Source organism: Prionailurus bengalensis, chromosome B3 (assembly GCF_016509475.1).
Source record: "Prionailurus bengalensis isolate Pbe53 chromosome B3, Fcat_Pben_1.1_paternal_pri, whole genome shotgun sequence".
NCBI lineage: Eukaryota > Metazoa > Chordata > Mammalia > Carnivora > Felidae > Prionailurus > Prionailurus bengalensis.
This window is the reverse complement of record NC_057355.1, coordinates 6,470,363-6,477,685: the sequence shown is the minus strand read 5'-3', so window position 1 is coordinate 6,477,685 and position 7,323 is coordinate 6,470,363. Positions and strand designations below refer to the sequence as shown.

The 7,323-nt window shown below is 53.9% G+C and overlaps 1 long non-coding RNA gene across 1 annotated transcript; it reads left to right on the top strand.

The window, feature by feature from the left end:
- The first annotated feature begins 60 nt into the window (after positions 1–60).
- On the top strand, positions 61–5,033 carry LOC122468233. The gene is made up of 4 exons (XR_006293169.1): positions 61–463; positions 2,373–2,538; positions 3,619–3,726; positions 4,696–5,033. It is a non-coding gene; the product is annotated as an uncharacterized LOC122468233 (long non-coding RNA).
- Positions 5,034–7,323: the final 2,290 nt, after the last annotated feature.

Below are 7,323 nucleotides of genomic sequence, written 5' to 3'. Positions count from 1 at the left end.
ACCCGGGTGCCGCCCGCGCGCTCGCCCAACCGGCAAGGGGAGCCTCGGGCTCGGGGCTCGCCTGTCCCCGGGAGCCCCCGCAGCTCCCCGGGTCGGGACCGGGGACACAGCGGCAGGGGGCGGGGGCGGGGGCGGGGGCGGGGGCGGGGGGCGGGGGCCCAGGAGCCCCGACCTCTGCGCATCCCATCGGTACCGCGCACCGTGCCTTTCGCCTTTTGGTCCTGGGACCCGAGACAGAAAAAGCCGGATTATCTGCCTCCCTCGCCCCCAAGAGAAACAGAGAGGAATTCCTAGATAGTGATCGTGATCGCCGCCATCACCACCGTCCCCCCCCTTTTTTTTTTTCTGGTCACAGAAGTCATGTAGGATCCATGAAAAACCAGGAAAGTCTAAGAACTGGCCTACACCACGGAAGCCTGGAGAGCCGTGACAACTCAGTGCTGAGCGTGTGGTACCACGGAAGGTATCCTGGAACAGAGAGAGGACGTTAATGGAAAAAATGGGGAAATCCTCAGGGAGTCTGAAGTTTAGCTGATAGCATTGGGCCCATGTGGGTTTCGTGGTTGTGACGGATGTACTGTGGGTAGTTAAGACGTTGGCAGGGGAAACTGCGTTCGTGGTATAGGGGAACTCTGTACTATCTTTGCAGCTTTTCTGTAAATCTAAAATTATTCCTGAAAAAAAAAGGGGGGGGGCATGGGGCGCCTGGGTGGCTCTGTTGGTTAAGAGTCAGACTTTGGCTTCAGGTCATGATCTCAAAGTTTGTGCATCCGAGCCCCGCGTTGGGCTCTGTGCTGACAGCTCAGATTCTGTGTCTCCCTCTCTCTCTGCTCCTCCTCTGCTCGCGCTCTGTCTCTCTCTCAAAAATAGATAAACTCAGGGGCGCCTGGGTGGCTCAGTCGGTTAAGCGTCCGACTTCGGCTCAGGTCATGACCTCACGGTCTGTGAGTTCGAGCCCCGCGTCGGGCTCTGTGCTGACAGCTCAGAACCTGGAGCCTGTTTCAGATTCTGTGTCTCCCTCTCTCTCTGCCCCTCCCTTGTTCATTGCTCTGTCTCTCTCTGTCTCAAAAATAAATAAACATTAAAAAAAATTAAAAAAAATAGATAAACTTAAAACAATTTTTTAATAAAAAAAGGAAAAAAAGGGTATTAAGAAAAAATATGTAAAAGATGATCAGAACAGTTAAGTTTTTCACAAGTTCGTTAAGCTTGATCGGGAATGGTCTGTTGGTCAATGTGTGTGATCTTGACATGAGTAAACCATAGAATTTAAGTCAAACCTATGCTTAGTCCATACTTTGTCAAAATCAATGTGATTTTCTAATTTTTCTTTAAAAAGGTAACACAAGCATACTGTAGAGATTTTAGAAAATACGGAAAGCACATGGGGCGCCTGGGTGGGTCAATCGGTTGAGCGCGTGACTTCAGCTCAGGTCGTGATCTCACGGCTCGTGAGTTGGAGCCCTGCATCGGGCTCTGTGCTGATGGCTCAGAGCCTGGAGCCTGCTTCAGATTCTGTGTCTCCCTCTCTCTTCACCCCTCACCCACTCACGCTTTGCCTCTGTCTCTCAAAAATAAATAAATATTAACAAAATTCAAAAAAAAAGTACAGAAAACACAAAGAAAAAAACAAGAAAACCACCTGTGATTCCTCCACTAGAGGCAGCACCAATATGAGAGAAAGAGGGAGAGATTCATACTGTAATATTGACATATAGCTGCTTTATTCACTTAATATTTTGTAAACATCTTCTCATATCCTTGTTATTTGACATCTTTTTTTTTAACGTTTATTTATTTTTGAAAGAGAGAGAGAGAGAGAGCATAAGCAGGAGAGGGGCAGAGAGAGAGGGAGATACAGAATCTGAAGTAGGCTCCAGGCTCTGAGCTGTCAGCACGGAGCCTGACGTGGGACTCGAACTCACGAACGGTGAGATCATGACCTGATTCAAAGGTGGATGCTCAACCGACTGAGCCACCCAGGTGCCCCTAGACCTTTTAGATGTGCTCTAATTCTCAATGGAACCCTTGCAAGGTAGATAACGGAGCTCCATCCTACAGATGAAACTGAGTTGAGATTCAAACTCGGGGCTGTCCTATGTCACCACTCCATGCTGCTTGCCTCCTCTGGGCAGGGCAGAAGGAGGCTTTGGTTGCAGATACGTGCACCCACTGCTGCAGAGAAAGACGTCTAAGTGCACAGCAAAGGAAGACCGGAGGGCAGGAGGCAAGGGCTGGGGAAGTTTGGAGATGAAGTCGGTGGGGGCACAAGTTTCCTCTGGAGTCACCCATTTTCTGGGGCGGGGGGCCATGAGCTCTTGTAAGCCAGGGATATGTCTTACGTACAACCCTTTTCCCTTCCCACAGCGCAGTGAGGATGCAGAGGAATAAGGATGAAAGAAGGGGAGAAGAATATTCTTTGAGTACCAACTGTGTTCCAGGCACTGTTCTAGGTGCTGGGAGGTCAATCGTTGTCCACATGGAAGTTGCTGGGGGGAGGGGCTGCCTGACAAAAGCAAACCAATAGAGAAGTACACGGTATGTGTGAGGGTGACAGGTGCCGTGCAGGAAAAGAAAATGGAGAGTGGGAGAGAGAGGGCTGGGAGCGTGATGTAAACAAAGTGGCCTGGGAAGGTCACATTGGGGGGGAGGGAGGGAGAGAGAAGGGACAGAGAGAGGACGGGAAAGGGGGAGAAAGGGAAGGAGGGAGGAAGGAAGATAGAGAAAGAAAGAGAAGATTCTTCCGCAGGCTCTAGTCCCACCTTGCCCCTGACCTGTAGGCATGACCCCTCAGCAGCATTTTGATGCGGCCGCACTTTCCAGAGCATCTGCCCCCTTGGTCTTGGTGGTGGACCGAGCTCTCAGTTTCCCCCGAATGGCCAGGAGTTTTATTGCTGGTGTCCCTGGCTGGGGGGGGGGGGGGGGGAATGGCTCTCAGAAACCTAGAAAAAAAAATCTCCCAGAACATTTTCTCTCCAGCTACCAAGATAAGGCCAGGCCAGCAAGCTGCCCCACCTCGGATGAGGCTGGTTCTCTGCAGAGTGTCTATGCTCCCTGGGTGATGGGGGCGCTGCAGCTCGGGCGGAAAGACAGCAGCTCTCTCCTCCGAGCCCCTTTCCACTTCCTCCTATCCTCAGTCTCCACTTCATTCATTCATTCACTGATCTTCCTTCCTAGCACTGGCCTCACATTATCTGTTCCTAGGCCAGAATGTCAATCCCCAGGGGCAAGGGCCCCTAGAAGACAGCCTGGCTCAAGACGGTTGCTCATTAATGATTTTTTGAATGAGTGAATGAATGAATGAGCTTAATTTATTCAGCAATCAAGCATGTACAGAGCACCTACTGCATACACAGCTCAGCATCAGGTGCAAATAGCCTCACAAAGACACCCCCTAGTTTGTACTATGCGAGAGGAGGCACGAGGTGACTTGCCCCGGTAGTTAAAGCAGAATCAAGGACATTCCCGTGTAGTTGAGGAGAGCCTGGTGGGCACTGCAGTGATCAGGGTGGGCTTCATGGAATAGGCAGACCGGTCTAGGACTTGCAGAGTGCACAGGAGGTACACCTTTCCTTCTCTGACCTCTGGCTTTTCTTCTCTCTCCTGCCCCCCATCCAGATGATTCCAGGCCACATCCCCATCCTGCCCTGGTACTTCCTGTGACCACCAACGGGCTGGAATTTTGGGCTCATCCCGAGACCAGGGTTCAAGAAACTGGCTGCTCAGGTCTGTCGGGCCAGAAAGGGGTTTGCCAGAGAAGCTAGCCACTTCCTCCTAAAATGTGGGTGACCTGACCAGTGGGGATGACAAATTGGGATGGTTCCCTCCCCAGCTGGAGAGGCAGGGCGTAGCAGCTACGTGGGCTGGCAGGGCTGGAGGCGGGGTGGGTGGTGGTGGTGTGGTTTGGGGCAGAGGTGATTCAGATTGTCCTGTTTGGGGTCAGGGTGTCCCTGTCCCAGGCACGGTGGCCTCTGCTGTCCCTGCACAGGAGAGAGAGCTATGCAGAGACAGTCACTGTCATTGCCCTTCCCTGTGCCCATCCCTCTGGGCAGAAGGTCACAGCACCTTTGGCAGCTTTGGCCTCGGTCCCACGTCCAGCCTGAGGTTGCGGCAAGGGCACCAGCAGCCCAAGACTCACGAGTTCTTGGGGCCGGTCCCAGTCCCACAGATTCGCTGGTGCACACGGCCCGTCCGGGCCTTGTTGGCTCCGTCTGCAAATGGGTGCCTCCGTGTCAGATGCTTAGCCCCTTGGCCCAGAAGTTCAAAGGGGCCGGGTCCTGAGAGCTGCCACCTGGGTGTACTTGGGCAAGCGGCTTCACCACTCTGTGACTCCATTCTCCCACCCACACAGTGGTGTGCCAGCAGCCTCCCAGGGTGGTTAGGTCTGAATGACTCTAAGGCTTTCACACGATGCTTTTCACACAGTGTGGCAGGTGCTCTCTGATGCCATGGGAAATGAATGGGAAAGTCCCTTGCGAGTCGTAGGGTCATAAATATAACCAGGGGTGGGTTCTCAGATGGCAGATGACGGCATTGTTCTTTGGTGCTCTTTGAAAAGCCTGCCCCCCCCCGCTCCCCCCCCCACCGCCCAAGAGCGAGCGCCACGCCCTCCTCGGAATCACGGGGCTCTGGGAGTGCGGTTTGGAGCCCCGGGAAGCAGTTCTGGCCACTTATCCTCTTTCTTCATTCCGTTAGAGCCTCAGACTGTACCACCGCCCCACGCCCATGGGGAGGTCTCCGGTGTGGCCAGCCTGCCGGGAAGGGACAGGATGCAGGCCTTTCTGCAAAGTTCTCTCCTCTGTGACCTCTTGTGGGATCGAAAGTAAGGCCACCAATAGTGGGAAACTAGACATCTCACTCGCTCGGCCTGGAGGGCTGCTCCGACAAGGACACAGCATGTCGTCCGTGCTACGCCTGCTAAAAACACTTACTGTCAATTTAGTCACGCAGAAACAGCAGACAGACCCAAATCGAGGGACGTCCTACAAGACGACTGGCCTGGGTTCTTCTTCTTTTTTTTTTTTTTTTAATATTTATTTATTTGTGAGAGAGAATCAGAGCATGAGCAGGGAGGGGGAGCAGAGAGAGAGAGAGACACAGAATCCGGGAGCAGGCTTCAGGCTGTGAGCTGTGAGCACACAGCCCGACGCGGGGCTTGAACCCACGAACCGTGAGATCTTGACCTGAGCTGTAGTGTGCGCGTATGCATACAGAGAGAGGGGGCCAAAGTGGTGGATCCAGGTGAAGGGTACATGCGTGTGCATTGTACTAATTCTTGTAACTTTTCTGTAGGCTTGCAAATTTGTAAACAAGAAGTTTGGAGGAAAGCCCTGCGGGGCTGTCATTGGAAGTCTCCAGTGTGCCTCCCCAAGGCCTGGGTGCAAGCCCGGAGTCATAGGCTCAAGGGGAGTCTCCCACACACCCTCTGCCTGATTACAGTTCACACTCCGCATGCCCCACGGGGCCCTCTGTGTTCCCTACGGTCTAGAGGCCAGCACATATGTATTCAGCACCCACCCCCTGCCAGCACCCACTCCCTCCCTCCCTAGACGAGGCGCGGACACCTGAAGACGGGGTCCCTGTGTTTCCAGTGCACACGGTTCATGGGAGTCAGCTCGCATCACTGCACAGTCTGTTGTGGCTACAGGACCCAAAGACTCATAGCCAGATTGCAGGGGTCCAGGGCAAGGCGGAAGCAGACGTTGTCACGGCGGCAGCTCTGTGAACTGGGAGCTCCGGGTGTTACAGTGTCACCTCCTCACAGTGGCTGACCACGCGGGAGGGATGTTCTGCTCGTGTGTTTGTCTGATGCTGGTGCCGATAGCACCCTCCGCTCCTAGTTGAAACAACTGGAGATGTCTCCAGATGTTGCCAGACAATGGGGCGGAGCACCTACGCGCTGAAAAGGCAGCTCTTGGCCCAGCCCTGCTCCTGGCCGGAGCGCCGTGCCCCTGCTCCGGAGGTGAGCAGGTGGCTAAGCCCTGCGTGAGCCCTGTACTACCTCTGCAGGTTCCTCCTGCGGAGCAGGGCTGGGGGTGGGAGGGCTGGATGTGGTTTCCGTCCTCCCGCTGCCCTTGCCTCCGCAGCTGCGCTGGCTGCTCTCCGTGGGGAGCCCAGTGCGTGGCAGCCCCACCGGGACAGACGAGATGGACGGAGACACGCCGAGCCCTGTTCATCACCCTTGGCCTCCTGGGGGAGGTCCCCCAGGCCGGCGCCCCAGGGGCCCCAACGTGCAATGTGCTTTGAGGAGTGTCAGTGGCCTCAGGGTTCCTGGCCAGGCCTGGCCTTCCAGACAGTGAGACGAAGGGAGAGATCTTGCACGGGGTCGACCCCTCCGTCCCCACGGGGGCGGCTGGAGTTCTCTCTGCGGCCTAAATGGAGGTACTGCTCTCCAGACAATTTTAAATAGTCCCCGAGTCCTGGGACAGCCAGGCCTCTGGGAGTTTGCCATTGGCACTAAAGTGCGTCCGGAATGCAGTGGTGTGGCCAAACCGGAGTGCTGACCTGGACCCTGGGCATCCCCCAAACCAGCCGCTGAAACCTCAACACTCTTCTAATGGGGACCCTCCAGAACCTCCTTTCCACTCCCACCACCTCCTCCAACCGCCCCCCCCCCCCCCCCGCCACCCTTTGCTGCTACCCTGATCGTTAGATATTTTGACCACCTCCTCTTTGCTCACTTTATCATCCAACACACATTTATTGCAAACCTATCATGAGCCAGGTCCTATGCTGGGTGCTCCTCTCGATGTTTTCCTGAGCCTCCAGGGGAGAGAGACATCCGCATGCCTTAATATAGTATGGCAGGTGCAAAGACAGAGGCCTGTAGAGAAAAGACAGAGGACTATAGAGAGCCTCCTGGGGGCACCATTGGAGGTGGGAAGTGTCTGTGGTGGAGTCTCAGAGGAGTTATACATACTGGGTCTTGAAGGATGAATGGAGGTTCATAGAAAGACAAGGGAAGGGAATTCTAGGAAAAGGGACCAGCATGTGCAAAAGCACAGAGGTCATCCATAGGACGTGGAGAGAAAATATTAGAACTTGTATTTATATCCCTTTTTAGTCTCATACTTCTATTTTATAGACATTTAATGGTGGGCCTAACATATTAACATGTATTTATGGTTTCTTTTTAATACACATATTCTGAGGTGTACATCCCCACATTTTTTACTGATGCATAATCCAAATTGTTGCCAAGCCTGGTTTAGGACAGGTTGTCTTTGGACATGTAAATGTCCAAGAGGCGATATCTATTCTTGGAGCTAGACATGGGTGTGGGTCAGGGAGATAGCCTTGGGTGCTGGGTGGGGAGGAAGAGGA